This window comes from Acanthochromis polyacanthus, chromosome 21 (genome assembly GCF_021347895.1).
Source record: "Acanthochromis polyacanthus isolate Apoly-LR-REF ecotype Palm Island chromosome 21, KAUST_Apoly_ChrSc, whole genome shotgun sequence".
Classification (NCBI taxonomy): domain Eukaryota; kingdom Metazoa; phylum Chordata; class Actinopteri; family Pomacentridae; genus Acanthochromis; species Acanthochromis polyacanthus.
This window is the reverse complement of record NC_067133.1, coordinates 32,242,065-32,262,649: the sequence shown is the minus strand read 5'-3', so window position 1 is coordinate 32,262,649 and position 20,585 is coordinate 32,242,065. Positions and strand designations below refer to the sequence as shown.

At 40.9% G+C, this 20,585-nt stretch overlaps 2 long non-coding RNA genes across 3 annotated transcripts; one reads left to right on the top strand and one right to left on the bottom strand.

The window, feature by feature from the left end:
- Positions 1–41: 41 nt before the first annotated feature.
- LOC127531571 (uncharacterized) lies at positions 42–3,086 on the top strand. The gene is made up of 2 exons (XR_007938696.1): positions 42–2,058; positions 2,583–3,086. It is a non-coding gene; the product is annotated as an uncharacterized LOC127531571 (long non-coding RNA).
- LOC127531568 (uncharacterized) lies at positions 3,082–9,174 on the bottom strand. Of its 2 annotated transcripts, XR_007938693.1 has the most exons (5): positions 9,073–9,174; positions 6,478–7,455; positions 6,165–6,344; positions 3,588–3,699; positions 3,082–3,504 (listed from the first exon to the last, which is right to left on the bottom strand). It is a non-coding gene; the product is annotated as an uncharacterized LOC127531568 (long non-coding RNA). The 2 variants fall into 2 exon arrangements; XR_007938692.1 differs by lacking the exon at positions 3,588–3,699.
- Positions 9,175–20,585: the final 11,411 nt, after the last annotated feature.

Here is a 20,585-nt window from a genome sequence, read left to right as displayed (position 1 = left end):
AAACAATTAAAATAAATTGGATCAAAAGATACTTAAAAAATGTCGATAGTTTTTGGAACACTATCCCTAATTATCTTTTTCAGAAAATAGGTGGCCTTAATTTTCTCTTTCTAATAGGAAAACTACCAATCAAACTTGAAAACTTTCATCATCAAGTTTTATTGTGCTGGCAGCTTCTCTACAAACACAATTACTCTCCTCACCACTGTATCTTATGGAACAACTCTTATATTACACACAGAAATAAGACTTTGTACTTGAACAATTGGTTTATGAACAATGTAAACACTGTAAAGCAACTCTTGAATGATAATGGTGAGTTTTATAACTATGAGGCATTCGTAGACACTTATCATTTGGAGGTTTCCAGGCAAGAGTTTCATACTGTGATTACAAAATAAAAATCCTTGCTTGTAACATTCAGAGTATCACGCTCTCTGTTTTGGAGAGCCCTATTTCCATAAATGGCATGGATTTGTTAAATAAAAACTGCTCAAATAATTTTATTAGAAGTGGTCTAGAGCATATCACAGCTCCAGCTTGTAAGTATCGATCAGTATGTCTGAATAGAAAACAGTGGAACACAATCTTTTTAATGCCTCACAGATATATACTCACAAATACAATAAAAGAGTTTCTTTATAAGATTACCCACAGATACTATCCTGTTAAAGCAAATGTATGTCGTTTTATGTCAAACATAAGTAACCGGTGCACTTTTTGTAATTGTGAAGGAGAAACTGTTGAGTATATATTTGTTGACTGTTTTCACACCACTTCCTTTTGGTTCCATTTAGAAAGATATCTCGCAAGAATATTTAAAAAAGAAACTATGCTCAAGAGAACAGGTATTTTATTTTACTATAACAACCCTAATTTCTCTGGTGATGAAATATATATCATTAACCTGATTTGTATACTAGCAAAATTTTTTATGCATAAAATGATTTGGATTACGAAATGACCCTCCTTTTATGTATTTGAAACTACAGATTTCCAAAGTTACTTAAATACTATTGCAAAATTAAAACAAATGAATAAAAAATCTACAAAAACATTAAGAATGTTAGATAAATACAACTTTATTACCCCTTCTTGACAGACTCTATATTTTTATTTATTTTTTCTTGTTATGTGTTTCATTATGACTGTACGATTATTGCAATTGCAATGCATGTGTCTTAAGTTTACATTTGTATGTTGTTTCTGCTTAAAAGAAAATAAAGGATGTTAATTCTTTAAAAAAAAAGAGTCACCTCTAAGACCTCTATTTAATAATAAATGTATATGTTTATGACTTTTAGACGTGCGTCTTCCCGTTATGTAACCATATATCTTAGGTTTAAACGTTTCCTACCAAAAAGTCACCACATATGTTTTCTCAACCCTAACCTGTCAACCAAACCAGCATTCAGTAAAAAACTACAACGGCATGCGGAAATGTCCAGAAGTTGCAATACACAGTGCTGTGCGCCGCCATATTGTTTTGTAGTTCCAATGTGTTTTCTCTATTATGTGAAGTTAACACAAGAATATTCTAGAATTTATGTTAGGTATGGAGGATGGAGAACACACCCACTCAGTCAAATGTTAGGTTTCCTAACGGTAAAAGGGCAAAATCATGTTTTCTTCAGGATTTATCACTTATCAGTGGTGCCCTCGATTGACATTTTTTCAGGTTATAGTAGTACAGGGGCCTATTTCACGAAGCAGGTTTTACAAACTCTGAGTTTCTTCCTCAACTCTGAGTTGATCTACTCTGAGATAGAAAACTCTGAGTTTTCGGTTTCACAACGGCTGATATGAGTTGGGTTAATTAACTTGGAGTAGTTTGACCCGGAGTTATGCGCGTGCACCGCAAGTCTGAAAAGACAGCATCAATGGAACCCCGATTCGACGAGTCACCATGGAAACGGGGAAGCGAAAGGCTGCGTTTTTGAACTGGAAGTTTTTAACGCGCTCATATGGCGAGTTTGAACACGTTTTTAGAAAGAAGTGCAACACCGCTGCAGCTGCAAAAGAGAGAGAGACGGCGTGGAGAACAGCCCGGATCAATGCGTAAGTTTAAATGTAGTCCTTTGTAATCGTAATAATATTACAGGGAATAACTGTCTGAATGGCAGCCTAGTAAGTTATTTCATTTTGGGGAAATCCCGACTGGGCAGCAGCTTAAGATGAAATATAAAAACATTGTTCAAACAGGTCAGACCTCGGCATTATCTCATGGAGGTACTTCATGTTGATCATGTTTTACATTGTAAAGTAGCCTAAATATTAAGTGGCTGTTTGACTGTGCAGTTGTTTTATCCACACATAGCCTAAATGTCTGCATCCATATCATGTTCTGTTAAATAATTAAGCCTATTTAAACTAACATAGACTTCTGCTCAGCCAACAGAAAGAAAGCAGATGCCTGTAAAACAGTGGTATAAAAGGTCATGGATGCATACATATATATATATATATATATATATATATATATATATATATATATATATATACCTTGTAACTGTAAGTAGGCAACACTCCAAAGATTGATCCAAATGGTAGTTTAATTTTACTGAAACGTGTCACTGATCTAGGATGAAGAGGATGAAACTGTGTCTGCTGCCTTTACAGAGGGGGATCCAGAAAGGCATACAGAGCTATGTTACTGATAGTTCTCTTCTCATTCACATTTTGGGTGGAATATAGAGTGTGACATTTAGCCTACACTGAAGTATTGCACATTCTCATCCTTTTTAACAGAGCATGGCTGGACAGCAGCAGGATGGTTCCTCAGCTTCCACTGCACAGACTGACACAGTGAGATGGATGTTCAGGAAACACCAGAGCTTCATTCTGTGGAATTCATGTGCAACTGTAGAATTGAATGTCCTCTATGTATTCCCAGTTATCAGTAAAACAGATTTACAAACTGCATTTGCTGAGAAAAATCCAAAAAACAGATTAGGAGGGCAGATCTGGAAATTGAAATACTGGAGCACAAGTTAGAGGTGGTGATGGTCACAGGTGAATTATGTTAACTACTGGAACATGAACTGAACTATCTTTTATTTGTAGGAAATAAAGAAGAGCAAATGAAATGTGTATCATGTCTTTATTTGCTGTGGTGGTGATGATGGTGACTTCAACTCTAACGTGATTATTGCATACGGTGTCTCTGACTGCTCTGCTGTCCTGGATAGCTGCAGGTGGATGGGCTCATCATCTGGGTCTTCAGTTTGTAGGGCAGGGTGTTGCTCTCCTCTAATAGTGGTAATATTATGAAGAACAACACATGCCACAGTAATATCACAGGCCCTCTCAGGGGTCACCCTGAGGAGACGTAGGCTCTGGAAACGGGCTTTCAGCAGGCCTATGGTCATCTCCACCCGGGCTCTGGTCCTGCAGTGAGTCCGGTTGAAGTTCTGTTGGGGGCCTGGTTCAGGGTCAGGGTATGAGGTCATCAGCCTGGGTTGGCATGGTAACCCCTGTCATCCAGCAGAAGGCCATCAAACTCTCCTGTAATGTATAGAGGATACATCAGAGCATATTAAAGGAGGGAGACAAGAGAATTCTATTGTGAAAATCTTTAGGCTGCTGACCATGCTGCAGTCTGTTGCTCAGGTTAGACTCTCCATAAATCCTGGAGTCATGAACAGACCCAGACCACGTGGCCTCCACATTAGAAATGATGCATGCAGCATCACAGATGATCTAACAGTGCAGAGAATGACAGATGTAGTTTACACGAGTTAAAAGGCTGTTTGTCCTGCTATTGTACTCCTAAAGGTTGTATAAACATTTTTACAAGGCACTTCAACAAAACAGGATCATTGTAAGATAAACTACTTGTCCTATAAAAATGCTTCAGTCAACAGAAGCCATCCAGGCTAGGAAAAGAATTTCTGATGATTTCAAATAAACAGAATACAGCTAAACATAACTTTAGTGACTATGACACACCTATATACCTGTTTTTAGAGCTGCAACAATTAGATGTTGCCAAATACATTATCAACTATTTTAATCTTTTTTTGTTGTTCAAGCAAGGAAAAAATGAAGCCTTAAATTGAAGTCCCTTTAAGGTCTGGGCAATTTCCGCCCGAAATTTCTACTGAGATTTACAGAAAGTAAATTGAATGCTGTTCTTGAACTGTTTGGAGTACATGCATGGTTGGGGTCTCATTTGAAAGCTGACAACCTGAATTTTCACCCAGTGCAGTCAGAATTACTCTAGGTGCTACTGGCACAGAGTATTTCATGTTGGCACACACTGAATTAGGATGAATTTTTTTCTCGCCTACATTTTTTCCCTAATAAAACACCTGAAAATCAGTGTGGCAGCACTGTAAGAGCTTGAAAACACAATATTGCAAAAGCCTGGGGTCTTACATAGTTCAGGTCAAAATTTCAGAGCAATACTACAAGAAATGAGTGTTTCACACATGTATTTGTACTGATATGCTCCGCCCCTGTCAATGTTGGATACAATCTTTATACACTGTGCACACTCTGTACAGAATGGTATAAATTCATTTTCACTTAATTTTCACATTATTTTCATTCCAAAAACTCATAAAGAACTCAAAAAATCACTTCAGATAGGCTTCAGTGTCGATCACACACACAGATTGAGAGGAATACAGAGAAACAGCAGGTGGAGCCCGGAGCTCACGAATGAAACATCATATAAAGCCGCTGGCAGAGGCGGGATTTATATTCAAGCCATTCAGCAAGCTCATTGGCTACCAGGCCTGTCAATCTAACGTTTCCTCCGGCGTGATTTGCTGAGAAACAAGTCAATCAAGTGATGTAATCGATATCTGTCAGACTCGGCCATGGTTGGCTAAATCGCCGAAGTAGGCGGAAACGAGTCACCTGATTGGTTGAAGTCCGGTTTGAAATGGAGGAGAAGTCTCCAGTATCCATTTTGAATCGCGAACAAAGGGAATAGGACCGTGTATGATAAAGTTATAATAGAAAGATGCAGTGAATATGAAACGCACAGCGCCACCACGCGCCGCGTGCACGCGCACGGAGCCGATCGTTTTCTGGATTTTTTACTTATTTCGAGACATGTTTTGGCCAAAGTATTATACTGGATTGTTTCCTCTGGATGGCTAAGCTTGGGTTCTGGCCGGTTTTTGTGGATTATCTTCTTTTATGACCAGAAACGAGCGTCCAAACTGCGTCGACAGGTGAGCTGTGCACGTTTACATGACTTGTTGTTTGTTGGATAAATGTGTTTATATTACCCGCTGTGGTAATCACATCTGAAAGTGGTTTATACCGGCGGATTCATGAGAATCTCAGCTTTCTATGTGTGTATAGTGTTTGTATAATCGTGTTTGCAGTGTCGTTCTATTTTTAAAAAAGCGTATACCGATAAAAAAACGGCCCGCCCGCGGGCCGGCGTACTTTAACGGGTTAAAAGTATTTTTTTTTTAAATTCTAGGCCCCTTTAGAGGAAATATTCAAAATGAAAAATAAATATTATTCCTGAAAAAAAGAACAAGCAGACTGGACCAATACTTGATCATTAAATCATACAAATATGGCGGTGACTTCATATTTTTTTGTTCTCATGCAATAAAAAAAGTACAATTTAAAACAATTAAAATTCTGGAAAACCAAAAGTGACATTGAAGGTCTTTAATATTGTAAATACGATAACTTTCTGATAGATTTTTCAGATCAAATAAAAAGAAAATGTTAAAAAAAAAGTCACTGGGTGTATTTGGGTCGGAGATGAAACTAGACATTTGTCATCTTCAGTTTTTGGAAACAATGGCTGACATTTTTCAGAATTTAGACTAAGAAACTCATGATGTACTCATTTAATCAAGACAATTATTGACAGATTTATTAACGCTTTAAACCATTGTTAGCTGCAGTACTACGTGTTTAATAGCTGGAACAAGAAACCTATTAACTGATTAGTTTATAGTCAGAAAATAAATCTGCAACTACTTTAATAGTCCATTAATCACTTTTATTTTTAGCCAAACATTCCTTTATTTGGCTTTTTCTTTCTGTAATTTTTTTTGGTCCTTTTGATAAAAAAAAGTCTGAAGAAGATGCTTTCAACTCAGTGAAACTAAAATGGTAAAGTTATTAAACTAATTAAAGATTAAATGAATGGTAATAAAAAATGATAAGCTCCACTTTGTCTGACTTACGATGCAGTATCTGGTGCACATGCTGCAGAGTGATTGTGGTACGATTGGCTGCGGGGTTTTTATGGAGATGTTCGACTTTCTGTAGTTGCAGGCGCTTCTCTTCTGGTTGAAGGAGGTCAGACAGTTCTGGCTGCAAAAATCCTTCATGGCTCTTTTAGCATCCGGAGCCAGAATGATGTCCTGAGCTCGAAAGATCAACCGGAGAGGAAACAAGATCAAGAGGAGGTACAAATTCAGTCACATTCAGCATTTTCAGGCACATCATCAGTCACTTTGCACATTAAATCAAAGCTAATCTGGCCCTGTAGCTCACTTTTGGCAGTTGTGGCAGATCGTTGTGGGTCCTTTGATGGTGGGAAGCGATGTGGTGAGGCAGTTGGTGGAGCAGAAGAACGCAGGAGAACCTTTCCTCTGGAACGCCATCTGGCCTTTAATCAGGTTCTTCTTGCAGTGTGAACAGGACATGTGCAGAGACGACGGGTTGGTGACGGGCAGCGTCTGAGTATCGGTACCTGAAGTTACAGAGAAGACAGATCTGATCCTCAAGTCCTCCTGTCAGCAAGAAAACAGCAGGAAGGAACAACAGGTGAGCCAGTGCTGCTCTGGATCTAATCCGAGCAAACATTGTGAAAAAAAGATGATCTCTTTGAATGGAGAGAATACTGAGGTTGAAAATTTGCTGGCAGGTTCTAAAGATGTATTATCTTTTTAAAAAATATAAATATTAAACCATTTACGAGAGCCAGAAATTGTTAAATAACAAAACTAAATAAATGACATAAAATATACAAAGTGCAGTTCCATCAGAAAAACAGATCGACGCTTAAATCCACATTATTGTATCAAAATCACTGTTACACCCAGCCTCGGGTCACTGAACGCAGCATGAAACTGTCATCCTGTTGAAGCAGCACACACCACAGCTTTGTCCAACAAAAGTAACAATTTATTTCCAATAAACAAATATAAACAAAGGTTGTATTAAACAAACTAAAAGTAGGGATGAGCTTGAGCCAAAAATCACTAAACAAAGCCACGCTAAATTTCCTGAACACAAGGGTGAAAAAATGAAACAAAAAGTAGCAGCTCGGTCTCTCTCCTACAAATAACAAATGACAGGATGGACTGTGCTGCTGTGTGCAGGATGACTCGCCCATCTGGTCCTCCCTCTCTCTGACCCCCGGAAACGACGTCATCTTCCGCTTTTACATCTGACCTCCAAGCAGACCGAGCCAATCCGGCGCCGATCCGTCAACGTGGTGACCAATCCTGTCGGCGGTATGGCACAGTCCTATTTACATATTTGGTCGGTGAAATACACAGGACACACAGCGCAGAAAAAACAACCATGAATGACCGCAGTCGTAACAATCACATTATGTTTCATTTAAAAAACTGCCAAAAATACGCTCTTTGCACTAGACCCTGTTGAAAAACTAAAAACTAAAAAAAATTGGCATTATTTGACCAAAAATTGTCAAAAAAGGAAGAATGATTGCATTTTAAGCTTTCCAGCTGCCCTTGAACTAATGCAACGTGCAATTCTGTCAGGAAAGTTAACACAATCTTATATTTCATTAAAAGGAAATTATATGGTATCAAAAAAGTTGCCAAAAAATAAACTCCATGAGATGCTGCTAAAAAATAATAATCTGCATTCCTTGTCAGAACTTTAAAGTCATGACCGACTCAGCTCTGACCGACGGTCACACGGCAAAAAAAAATCAGAGGCTATTCAGCTGAACTGCAGTCAATGTTTACACACAACAGACGGGTGAATGGAAACGAATTAGAGAAATTTAGAGCTAAACAGAAGACTGTTCATCAATACAATAAAATAACATGGCTCAAAAACAGTTGTTGGAAGAAACATTCAGCACGGTGAAACATCTTTATCGATCACATACAGAGCTGTGCGGGAAAACCTTGTAGAGGTTGTAAAATCCTAAATATTAAAATATCTTCAACATGTAGAGTTATGTATGTATCTGTGGACACTTGGAACTATGTTGTACAAATGTATGATGTGATTTCAGGTTGTTTCCTTTGAGCTCTTGTAAAACAGACTTTAATTTTTCACTGTAAATGCGTTCTACTGCGCAAAACTCACTTCTGAGATCTCTCTACCTCCAGTCAGGATTTTATATTGCAGACAAAAAATGAGCTCATAGTGAGAAAAAAATGCATAAAAATGCACAAAACCTGCTTGGGGTTCAGAGGGTTCACGGAGTGTTGCATTAATTTAGTTCCATCTTTTAGAATATGAAGGCTGTTGTAGGAGAGGATCACTATTTGTCTGATAGGGTGCTGACTCAGGGTTGGATAACCAGGGTCACACCAGGAGTACCGGCCAGAGCACCACTTAAGGCCGCTCAGAGTATAAGGTGAACAAAGGCTAGGAGGCGGATGTTGATACTTTTTCTGTACTGTACTCCTTATGCAGCATCAAACCGAGACAGACCAAGTCTTTGGTTAGTGTGTGGTTTCCTACAATAAAATAAAAGATGCAACTTAGGTAAAAATAAAGAAACATATCCATGAATGAACTTAAAGTATAAATTGTCACTAATTCAAGAAACAAGCAATAATTAAATGAGGGAGGTAATCAAAGATTACAGGCTTAATTCTGCCACACAGTGATAATAAATACTTTAAACATGCTGTCAAGTTGCCGTAAATATCACACAGCCCACTTCCGGTATAACGCTCTTACTGTGATACAACTTCCGGTAACGATCCGCGCTAAACAGCGGCAACGAACAGCATCAAACTCAGCGCATTTGGCACGGCGACAACGCCCCCCAAAATACACATACACCAACAACTAACGTACAATCATTACTAAACATGATATTCATCACTAAACAACACATATATGCCACACAGGTCACACAACAACCGCACTCACCCGTCTTCTACGCACACACATCCATCTGCAGCACAGGTCCTGCCAGAATGACTCTAACCAGCAGAGCAGCGCACACACCCACTCGCTCTCACGCTGCATGACGTCACTCACCACACAACTATCACGTAAACAGGCCCATCCACAAGGTTAGGAATGCAATGAAAACAACTGAGAACAGATAACAATGTACATCAGAAACAGTCATATAGACTGGCAACTTTGGGACCTTTTCTACAGCTGTGCTGCTTAAAGCTCCAGTGAAGCATAAGATTTACTCCAGGAGTCCAATTTAAACAGTAAATCTGTGAATTTAAAGAACCCTCCGGTGCCAAAACACTTCACAGCAGATTTATTACCGTCACAATGAATTTCTGTCACAGCAACTGCAAGGTAATCTGCAGAACTGAGCATTGACCGTACGATGATTTCCATCAGAAATGTGTGTCTGGGGCGCCCGTATAGCTCAACAGGTTAAGCGGGTGACCCATGTGCAGGGGCTGGTCTCTGACGCAGCGGCCGGGGTTCGATTCCTGCTTGCGGCCCTTTGCTGCATGTCTTCCCCCTACTCTTCTCCCCCATTTCCTGTCTGCCTTTACTACAACTTTACAAATAAAGCCAAAAGTGGCAAAAACAAACTAGAAAAGCACTCAGAGAGTGCAGACGTCCACCAAGGATAGAGAGGAAAACAGGAAACCCATGCAGTAAAGGATCATGAGCTGGAATTAAACCTGCATCTCTGACACAGTTCTGTTTATGAATCACCTTCTTAACCAGTTGAGCTATCTGGACACCTTGCTCCAATTTGTTGGACGACATACTAACCTATGATGTTTTTGTCATACTTTGGACCACATACTAAAACATACTAAAAAATTCAAAGTGATCCAGAATCCAGGATCCTTTCCGGATTGCCACCAAAATTAAATCAGCTCTTCCTCTTACCATAGTCTACATCCCCTCAAAATTTCATGTGAATCTGCACAGGCGTTTGTGAGTTATCTTGCTAACGGACAGACACACAAACGCTGGGTGTCACACACTGTAAAAACTGCTGCTTAGATCCTACTCAAAAAAACATGAGGCAACATTTTCCAAGCACTTTTCAGTAGTTTAGTGAACTTCTCTCTTTTTTGATTTAGAAAAACTCAAAAATTAGTATTTCACCAAGTTAAAAGTTCTGAGTACTGTGTGGAAGAAAAAGCCAAAAAAAAATTGAGTTGAACTAACTTAAAAAACAGTCAGTTGTTAATGACATCATACTGTCAAGTAAGATGCAGATGTTGAGGTCTCAGAGAGCACTTAGGCCCACTTAAGCCTTAAAGGTAACAAAGGTTTTGAAGCAGACAAAGATCTGAAGAAGAAACATTATACGTTAACCACATGATTATGCTTGCTGAAATACATATATTCTAGAGTGTTGATCTGATTAAAGCGATGATTCGGATGATTTATTATGTTTAGATTAAGAAGGATGATTTGAGGAGTGATTCTGTGTAAAGTAATCTCTGTTTAAGCTCTGTGTGTGTGCAGGCCTTAAGAAAGCAGAAGTGCAGAAAGCAGCAGTCACCATGACACAGCAACCTCCTCAGAAAAGGGAAGTTTGGGGAAATGTGTGTGTGTTAACAACAGAATGTGGACACTGTATTTGCTGTAAAACCATGACTTCTGTATTACTGATGTATGTGATAAAGTTGATTGCACGAGTTAGACGGTGTCAGGGGCGTACCTAGCTAGAGATGTGTGTAGGGGAGAGAGTATAAAGAAGCAGTGACACAAGCACTGAACGGGAGACGTTCGCCGGAGCTGTCAGAAGAGCTGCAAAGGGGAACTTGGCCGGAGTTCTGAAGATTCTTCACCGCATCTATTGCCCTAGAGACGGGAAGACGACGCAGGACTTAGGCTCCAGAGATCGCTGAGAACATCGCTGGAGGCAAAGTCTTTTTCTGACTTTGATCAACAAGCGAAGACCACACTCTGCCAAACGGAGAGTCCTAAGAGGTTCTGCAGTTATCCAGAAGAGACCAATAGAGGGAAGAACCGACTACATCCAGAGAGGCAAAGGAGGCAGCAGCACAGGGCTGTTCCCCTCCCCGGGGCTGGGAGACCCAGTGACCCACTACAGCCTGAACAGACGAGGGTTCCCCATCATCACCATCCAACAGAGAAGACAGCTGGGGCGTAAGCACTAACGTTCCAGCCGATTCCAGAGATAACTGCCAGACCACGATTGGCTCACGGGACTCCTCCGCTCCCCCTGCTGAAGGAAGAAACCCTTTTGTCCGCAAAAAAGACTTCGTACCGAGTCTACCGGACAACTGAGGACTCCTCCCAGACGCAAGTCCAGATTGGGTGGTACAGTAGTGGCCACGCTGTTCGCTCTCTCTCCTAAAAATACTAATTAGAGAAGACTGTCAGGTACGCTCAATTTAGTTACTTTAGTATCATTTTTAATAATCAGGACTAATTAATTGTTTAATCATGAATTGATGCTGTGCCCCTGCTAATTTTGCTTAATAAAACGCTTTATTGCATTTAAAGAGAAGCCTAATGAAATTATTATAAACCACTGATTCTGCATAGTGGTAAAAAGTTAAGTTGATTGTGTGCATTAAATCCAATGGTTCTTAAAGGTTACTTAGTCCAATTTGAGAGTGTTTAAACATTACCCCTGAGGTTAGTTTTCCAAACCTCTAAAACCAACCTAGGAATATCACTTAGTGCATGCAGTCCTTAGAGAGAAGCTGACCGATAACGAATGTGAATGATAGATCAATTCTACTACTTAGAAGGGCTGCTTAGTGAGATAGCATTTATCAGATAAGAGGGGTGAGACGTTTGGATGTAAGGCAGTCAGAACCTGGGCGAGTGTCTCTCGACTCCAGCTTAATTATTCTACTGAATCCTGTTAGGTGGAATACTAATAGGCAGATAGAATCTAACCCTTTAAACGGAGAGCTGGTCCTGATTTAACCTGAGGCAAGGGTTAAAGAAGGCTAGACTGGCGGACAATACTTAATAAAATAAAGTAAGATGATGTCATACACTCAATCTTATTGCTTTAAAAAATTCTTTTTCATGGTTTGAAAGTCTAAATTACTTTATAAAATTAGTATGAAAAAAACAATAAAATCTGGTCCATTGAAGAAAGAAAAGTATTTGTGTCCAACATTTAGTAATCAAAAGCATTTTCTGCAACTTCACAGTTCTTAACTGTTTAAATACGATTTTTGTTTTAAAATCTAAAATAGATCAAAGTAAACTGTGACCTGATCTTCAAGTGCTGAACAGAACAGTGTTTTAGCATATGTACATATGCCCGAGGGTAAGAGAACAAAACAAAGTTTTTGATTTTAAGAGGCATATTAGAACACTTCAACTTCTTCTTCTTTTCCTTTCGGCTTTTCCCTTCAGGGGTCGCCACAGCGAATCAATTGCCTCCATCTAACCCTGTCTGCTGCATCCTCTTCTCTCTCACCAACTACCTTCATGTCCTCTTTAACCACACCAACTACCTTCATGTCCTCTTTAACCACAAACACTTCAACAATTTACAGAATACAAATTCTGACCTGCAGCTGATAAAATCTTCACAGTGAAAACATTTGTCATAAACTCCACCTACACCTGCCTACAAGGACAATTAACAAAAGAACAATTGACTTGTTGGTGGGTGCTCTCCATTCAGCTCCACAGCTGTCTGTAAACCCAGGTATGACGTTGTTGAACAGGAGCTAAAACTGTTCATGGTGGACCAGCTTAGGCAAGAAGCTGCTGTTGGTTTTGGCTGCAGAAAGTCTAGTAAAACAAAGTCTTTAGAAGACCTCAAATGTCTGAGAGTTTGGGTGTATATTCCAGATTTAGGGCATATGTTAATCCAAGGAGTAGGCAGCATACTCTTGCTGGAGTTTCAAGACCAGGAAGCACTGGGACATCCTCGATGAGAATACCAGCAGCATCTTGCTCCTGGCAAGTGTAGATTCTCAACCTTTGAGTTTTCAGTTCCTCGTGTATATTTGTCTCTGTTGTTCCCTGTGTGACATACAAAGAGAACACAGTTAGGATGAAATGTCTCATTTGTTGAAATAATAAATAAATTCAATTCAATTTATTTATATAGCATCAATTAGAGATCAAATTGTCTTAAGACGCTTTACAGAACCCATATGAACTCCCAGAGCAGCCCTAAGGAGACAGTGGCAAGGAAAACACCCTTTAACAGGGAAAAAACCTCAAGTAGGACCTGGTTCTTTATGTGGGGGGACCATCTGCCTGCTGGCCGGGCAGGTTGAGAGGGACAGAGGAGGAGGAGAGGTAGAAAGATAGAGGTAGAGGAAGATGGAGGGGGAGCAGGAGGGATGGGAAACAAGGAACATACAACATACAATAAATAAACAAAAATAAACCAACAAAATAGAAACTAAACTTCCTGTCATGTGGAAAGTAAACCCCATCATGTGTGAGTAGTTTTCAGATGTCAGTGTGGTTGTATGTTTTGGGGCTTAATAAACCCCTCTTGTCTTACCTGTATCAGTTCCATCAGCATGTTCTTGATGTTCTGATCCTCTGCTCCTCCCGTTGCATCAAACAGCTGCAGGAGCTTTGGAGTGTACCTGTCCAGCTGAGACATCAATGTTGACTGTAGTGGAACTGCAGTGCACCTACGAACCTCCTCACTGATCTGAAAGACAGCAGGTGTTTGGGACTTTCAGGAGGTGTAAACACAGCCTTTGAATTTTATGCAATCATTATTACTGTTTAAAATAAGTGGAGGTTCAGGAACAGTAAAATGAGAAATGATTTACCTGGAATGGTTTGAAGAGGGGCGGCCATCTTTCTTTAAATTCTGCCGCTCCTGGGGACTGCACAACCACTTCCATTCTACTGGAGCTGTATGTTTTGGCCATCATGTAACTAAATACTATAATTTACAGGGCCATCCCATCTGTCAGAACAAAATAAAGAGGTATTACTGTGGGTATAGGTTTCAACAAAAGTCCCACTTTGTAGCAGCAGTTCAGCAGAATGATGAAAATGATTTAACCTATGTTTTCCTGTAAAGCTTTAAAATTTACTATTTAACTTCACCTGACTATCCATAAGGGGTGAGGAGATGAATGAACACCTTAAATCTGTGTGTAAATTACAGTATAACACAAAAACCATGAACTGCAATAGCCTCTAACCTGCTTGATTTACTTTAGGATAGAAACTGCTGCACCTGATGTTGACACAGAACTTCTGGGTTGTATTTCTCTGATCTGAAGGTCTTCTGAAGAAGCAACAAGAACATCAAAAAGGATTTCAATGCAAAGAAACAACTGATAAAAATATTATTATATAACAAGTGGATTAAAAGTCTACCAGTGAATCTCAATAAATAATAATATTGTGAAAAGTTCATTAGTTTAATAATTTGGTTAAAAATTATACTTTTACATATTCTATTTTACTTAGATGGGCAGTAAAATATTTCAAGCCTGTGTACATTTTAATGATAATAGGTCATGCAAATCTGACATCCATTATCTCGGATTATTAGAATTTATTTTTTTTTAATTCCACAGACCACACCACCTATGCCTGCCGTTCCCTATCCATGGGAGAGCTGTTTTTATCTGCTGTTTAGTCATTTTCTTTGCCATAACAGCAGCACGTACTCAGTCTGAGTGTGCGTTCAGCGCTAGTGTTGTGACGTTCACGAACGAACTCGTTCTTTTGAACGGCTCGTTAACATGAACGATGGGAACCGAGTCGCAGCTGGGAACCGTTCTTTTTTTTCTTCTCCCACTTACATGGGGATTCCCCATTGGGGAGGAGTGCAGCCCAGCGGCTGCGCTGGGCTGCACTCCTCCCCATGCGCCACACAGACACAGATACACGTGAATGCCCCTTGCCTTGGAGAGCGGGTTAAGTTCAACGTGATTGGCTGCGAAAGTTCAGCCGCGCGGAGTGATTGGTCGAGAGCAGAGCCGCAGTAATGTGTGTGGTGTGAGTAGCGAGCGGTGTAAACAAGGAGGAGAGTCAGTCCGTCTTCGTCGGCAAAATGAGCCAGTTACGGAAACGGAGCAGCATTTGGATGCACTTTTCTCTCGTGGCAGACAGTAAGGCTCAATGTAGCATTTGTAAAAAAAATATTTCATTTAAGTCAGGCTCCACAAATAATTTACACAGACACCTGAAAACTCAGCACCCAACAATAAAAGTGGCAGAGGTGAGAAGAGAGCTGGATGACTCAGACATTAGTGGCCATGAAGTCTCTGTAAATCCCAGTGCTTCTTCTGCCTCCACATCAGGTAGTGCTAAACTTCATACCAGTGCTACTATCACTCGAGCCACAGCCACAGCTACAGCAGCCTCTGATTCCACTGGGCCCACATCTTTGCCTGACCAGGCACTTGCTGCTGCTACCACAAAAACAAAGCAGACATCGCTCAGTCAGTACTTCACTGCTCCTGTGTTGACCCCATTGAGACAGGGGAAGATAGATGAAGAACTGGCAAAGATGATAGCCACCGACTTCCAGCCATTTAAAATTGTGGAAGACAGAGGATTCAGAAACTTCTGCTATGCTCTCAACCCCTCCTATATTCCTCCATGTAGGAGGGTACTAACCCAGAGAGTGTCTGAAATGCATGAGAGAGAAGCAGCATCACTTAGGAGAAGGGTGTCCGAAGTGTCAGCAGTGTGCCTAACAACGGATTGTTGGACGTCAAGGGTTACTACCTCATTCATGTCTGTAACATGCCACTTTATTGAAGATTTCCACATGTCCTCCTGCCTACTGGACTGTTTTGAATTCAGTGAGCGGCGCACAGCAGACAACGTGGCAGAAAAGCTTCGTAGTGTTGCAGCAGAGTGGGGGATTGATAAGAAAGTGGTGTGCTGCTTAACTGACAATGCTGCAAACATTACTAAGGCTATTCAAATAACAGGATGGAGCCACCTTCCATGCCTGGCACATACCATTAATCTTGTGGTCAGAGATGCCCTAAAGGTCCACAATCTATCATCGATAAAGTTAAAGAGGCAGTGGAATACTTTCACAGAAGCCCAGTGGCTGCACAAAAACTAAAGGAAACACAGCTCCAAATGAAGATGGATGAGCTGCGACTCAAACAGGACTGTGTCACAAGATGGAACTCTACGTATTACATGTTGGAGAGTTTTCTGACCAACAAAAATCCCATCGTGTCCACCCTGGCCATCACCAATGCACCAGTCCGCCCTTTATCCCAAGAAGAATGGACTACGCTGCAGGAAATGTGCACCATCTTGAAACCATTTGAGGAGGTCACTGTTGAACTCAGTGCAGAAAGGTATGTTGTTCAGCAGTAGATTTCTATAGCATGCATGCAAATTACCTGATACTAAATTATTAATATTTGATACCATAATAGATATCTGTGTAGTACATTGTAATATTTGTCATTGTTTAACAACTTTACAATTGTATCATTAAAGTAATATGTTTGTTTGTTTTTTGTCACTGGCTACGTGACAGTCTCCAAAGTCATACTGCTGGCTAGGGGACTGCAAAGAGACACAAACGATTTCCGGAGGAGGGCAACAAGACAGGCAGCAAAAGACATGGTCAACTGTCTTTGTGCAAGCATGTCGACTAGATTCCATCGAATCGAATCAAACCACATCCTTGCAGATGCTGCTGCTCTTGACCCTCGATTTAAGAGGATGGCTTTCGCTGATGCCAGAACTGCAGACGAGACCTTCCAGAGGATATCAACTGCAGCAGGAAGACTCAGTCCTAACAGCAGCGAACCCATCCAGCAACCAGTCGAAGTAGAAGAAGCAGGCAGTGCGGCCGCAGCTGAATCAGTTGTTTGGAGCTATTTCCATGAGGATGTAAGGGTGGCAAAAATGTATCACATTTTTTTCTGTAAATCTAGGATGACATCAATCTAATATCACAATCTCATAACAATTGTTGTATCTCCCATTGTTATATCTCCCACCCCGAGCAGGTAGCGGGAACAGTATCAGCCAGGAATCCCATGGCAGATGCTGTCATGGAGGTGCGAGCCTTCTTAGAGCCTCTTCTTGCAAAAAATGAGGATCCCCTCAAGTGGTGGGAAAGTCGGGCCCCTGTGTACCCCAGGCTTAGCAAGCTGATGGCCAGGAAGCTGTGTGTTGTGGCGACATCAGTTCCCTCTGAGAGAATATTCTCGAAAACCGGACCGATTATCTCAGAGAAGAGAAGTCGCCTCAAGCCTTTGAAGGTCAGATCACTTGTCTTCCTTAACGCTAATTTGCCCAAAGACAAGATGGCAGAAGAAGCCATAAAGTATGGAACTGCTTTGTGTTTGTTTACATTGGATTTTGTTATTGTTCAATTAAGACTTGAAGGGGCAGATCTCCTGTTTTTCGAAAAGGAGCTCATTTGCACACACTTGTAGGACAGTCCACCAGTCTATGCAGAGTTTATATTAGTAGTACCGTATTTTCACGACTATAAGGGGCACATAAAAGTCTTAGATTTTCTTCAAATTGTGTGGCGCGCCCTATGGTGCAGTGCGTCCTGTGTGTTGTTGTTGTAAGGCGGACGTAGTAGAGAACACCATGAGAACGTTAAAGGGGGAAGTGTGGGTGTGGATTGTATATAAAAGAACAGGTATGTGCGTTATGCAGAACATCGTTGTTTTAACAACCCTGAAAATGGCAAAGAGACACGCTTATGAAGCACAGTTTAAACTGAAGGCCATCAGCTACGCGGAGGAACATGGAAATCGAGCAGCCGCTAGAGAATTTAAGATTAATGAATCGATGGTTCGCAAGTGGAGGAAGCTGGAATACGAGCTCCGACAGGTCAAGAAGACGCAGCTGAGTTTCCGCGGACATAAGGCGAGGTGGCCCGAGTTGGAGGAAAGACTCGAGCAGTGGATCATCGAGCAAAGAACGAGTGGGAGAAGCGTTTCGACGGTCACCATTCGACTAAAAGCAGTAAAGCTAGCAGAAGAAATGAAAATTGAACATTTCCAAGGAGGTCCGTCTTGGTGCTTTCGTTTCATGAAACGGTGCCATTTTTCCATCCGGACCAGGACTACGGTAGCGCAGCAACTTCCAGCGGATTATAATGAAAAGCTGGCCATCTTCCGCTCCTACTGCGGCAAACACATCGCCGACAAACACATCCAGCCCAGCCACATCACTAACATGGACGAGATGCCGCTCACTTTCGACATCCCGGTGAGTCACACTGTGGAGAAGAAGGGGACCAGCACGGTAGCGATACGCACAACGGGGTACGAAAAGTCTTCTTTTACTGTTGTGCTTAGCTGCCATGCTAATGGACAGAAACTGCCGCCTATGGTGATTTTTAAGAGAAAGACTTTGCCTAAAGAAAACTTTCCAGCAGGAGTCATCATTAAGGCAAATGAAAAGGGCTGGATGGATGAGGAAATGATGAAAGAGTGGCTGAGGGAGGTGTATGTAAGGAGACCAGGTGGTTTTTTCCACGCATCACCATCACTGTTGATCTGTGACTCTATGCGTGCCCATCTCACAGCCGATGTGAAAAAACAAGTGAAGCAAATGAACTCTGAGCTTGCTGTCATTCCGGGAGGCCTGACAAAGGAACTCCAACCGCTGGACATCGGTGTGAACCGGCCGTTCAAAGTAAGGCTGCGAGCGGCGTGGGAGCGATGGATGACCGATGGAGACCACAGTTTCACTAAGAGAGGAAGGCAGCGCCGGGCGAGTTACGCCACAATTTGTGAATGGATTGTAGATGCTTGGGCTAACGTGTCTGCTGGCACTGTTGTTCGAGCTTTCGCAAAAGCCGGCATCATTTCCGAGGCGCCGCACGGCACGGAAAGTGACTCTGACAGTGAAGAAAGTGAACCTGGCATGTTTGATGGAGGTTTAGCGCAGCTGTTCAATTCAGAAACAGAGGATGAGGACTTCCATGGGTTTAATTGATGACGATTACCGGTAATTACCATGCCCGTGCCTATTGATTATTAAAAAATGTTAGTACTAATCAATACTTAAATAAAGCACAACCAAACTAAGTTTTGCTCCCGCTCCATTTTTAAATACGTACACTTGTATGCTTGTGTGTGTGTTGTTGTTGTAAGCCGGACGTAGTAGAGGACACCATGAGAACGTTAAAGGGGGAAGTGTGGGCGTGGATTGTATATAAAACCCTCGCCTTATAATCAGGTGCGCCTTATGTGTGTGTTAAATACAGTAATGGCACACATAACTGAGACTGCGCCTTTTGGTACGGTGCGCCTTTTGGTCGTGAAAATACGGTAATAGTGGGCTGTATGTTCATGTTTTCTTCTTATTTATTCTAGTTGTATCTGTTTTTTCCAATACCTGAAATATTTTTTGTAATTGAAGTACAGTCTTGCAAGTTGTTTTCTAAGATTTTCTATCAAAAATAACAATTGTATAGAATTTACACTGATTCTCAGGTATAGGCTGCTATTAACCCAAAGACAGTTCAAGAGTCCTCCTCAGGGTTTAACTTTTTTACAGAGCAACAAAATGCACCCCAGGGCAGTCCACCAGTCTATTGAACAGTTTATTTGTTTGTATGTTTTGTTGTTCTGTATTATTAACAATGTTCTTGTGTGGAAATCTTTGCACTAAAAGCTGTTTTGCACAGAAATTCACTGTAGCCTGCTTTGTTTTTTTTTTTAATGTTTATACGTGTTCAAGTCATGGTTTACACACATACACAGAATTTGTACAAAGGGTAATTCAAAATAGTCATGTCACCGTCAAAGCAGAGTGATATGGCGTCACCCTGTGGAATATTTGCAATTAATCCAGATCAGACTTTAAAATTTAATCCACACATGTCAAATAAGGTTATAATCAATATTTCAGAATAATTCAAACTCATATTGGTGGGATATCTAAATTAATTCCTCCCAGTGATTATTTCCAAGATAAAACGAGTTAAGGCCAGACTGGCTTCTTAAAACTTAATAAATATAAAAAATGAGCCAAATGAGCCAGTTTTTTTAACGGCTCTTTGAAAGGAACGGCTCACCAATTTCCGGCTCCCCTCAAAGAGCCATAAATCCCATCTCTATTCAGCGCTCAGACACCACCAGTCTGCAGCCACAGCGATTTAGAAGAAATGCTCCCGGTTGAAGCAACCAGTCACCATGCACTGCTGGCATTAGCTTCACTATCCGGAGCTCCAAAAACGGTGTTTAACAGAGCCCTAGAAATTGAATCTGTATAGCCATCCGTACAGAATCGAACAGGAACTACAAACAGCGCTGCTAATGATTAGCTGGCATGTTAGCATTAGTCCCACGCACAGCTAGCTGCTAGCTGGAATTTCTACAGTAGCAGTAAAAAATAAATAACAGTAGCAGTAACACAATAAAAAAATAATTATAATCCTACTAGAAAACAATCATGAAGATGAAGCTTGAGGATAATATATAGTAGAAACCTAATTTGTCTACGAAATATACTTTGTAAGGTTAGCCGTTTTTCACTACATCACATTAAGCAACATTACTGGCTAACACAGT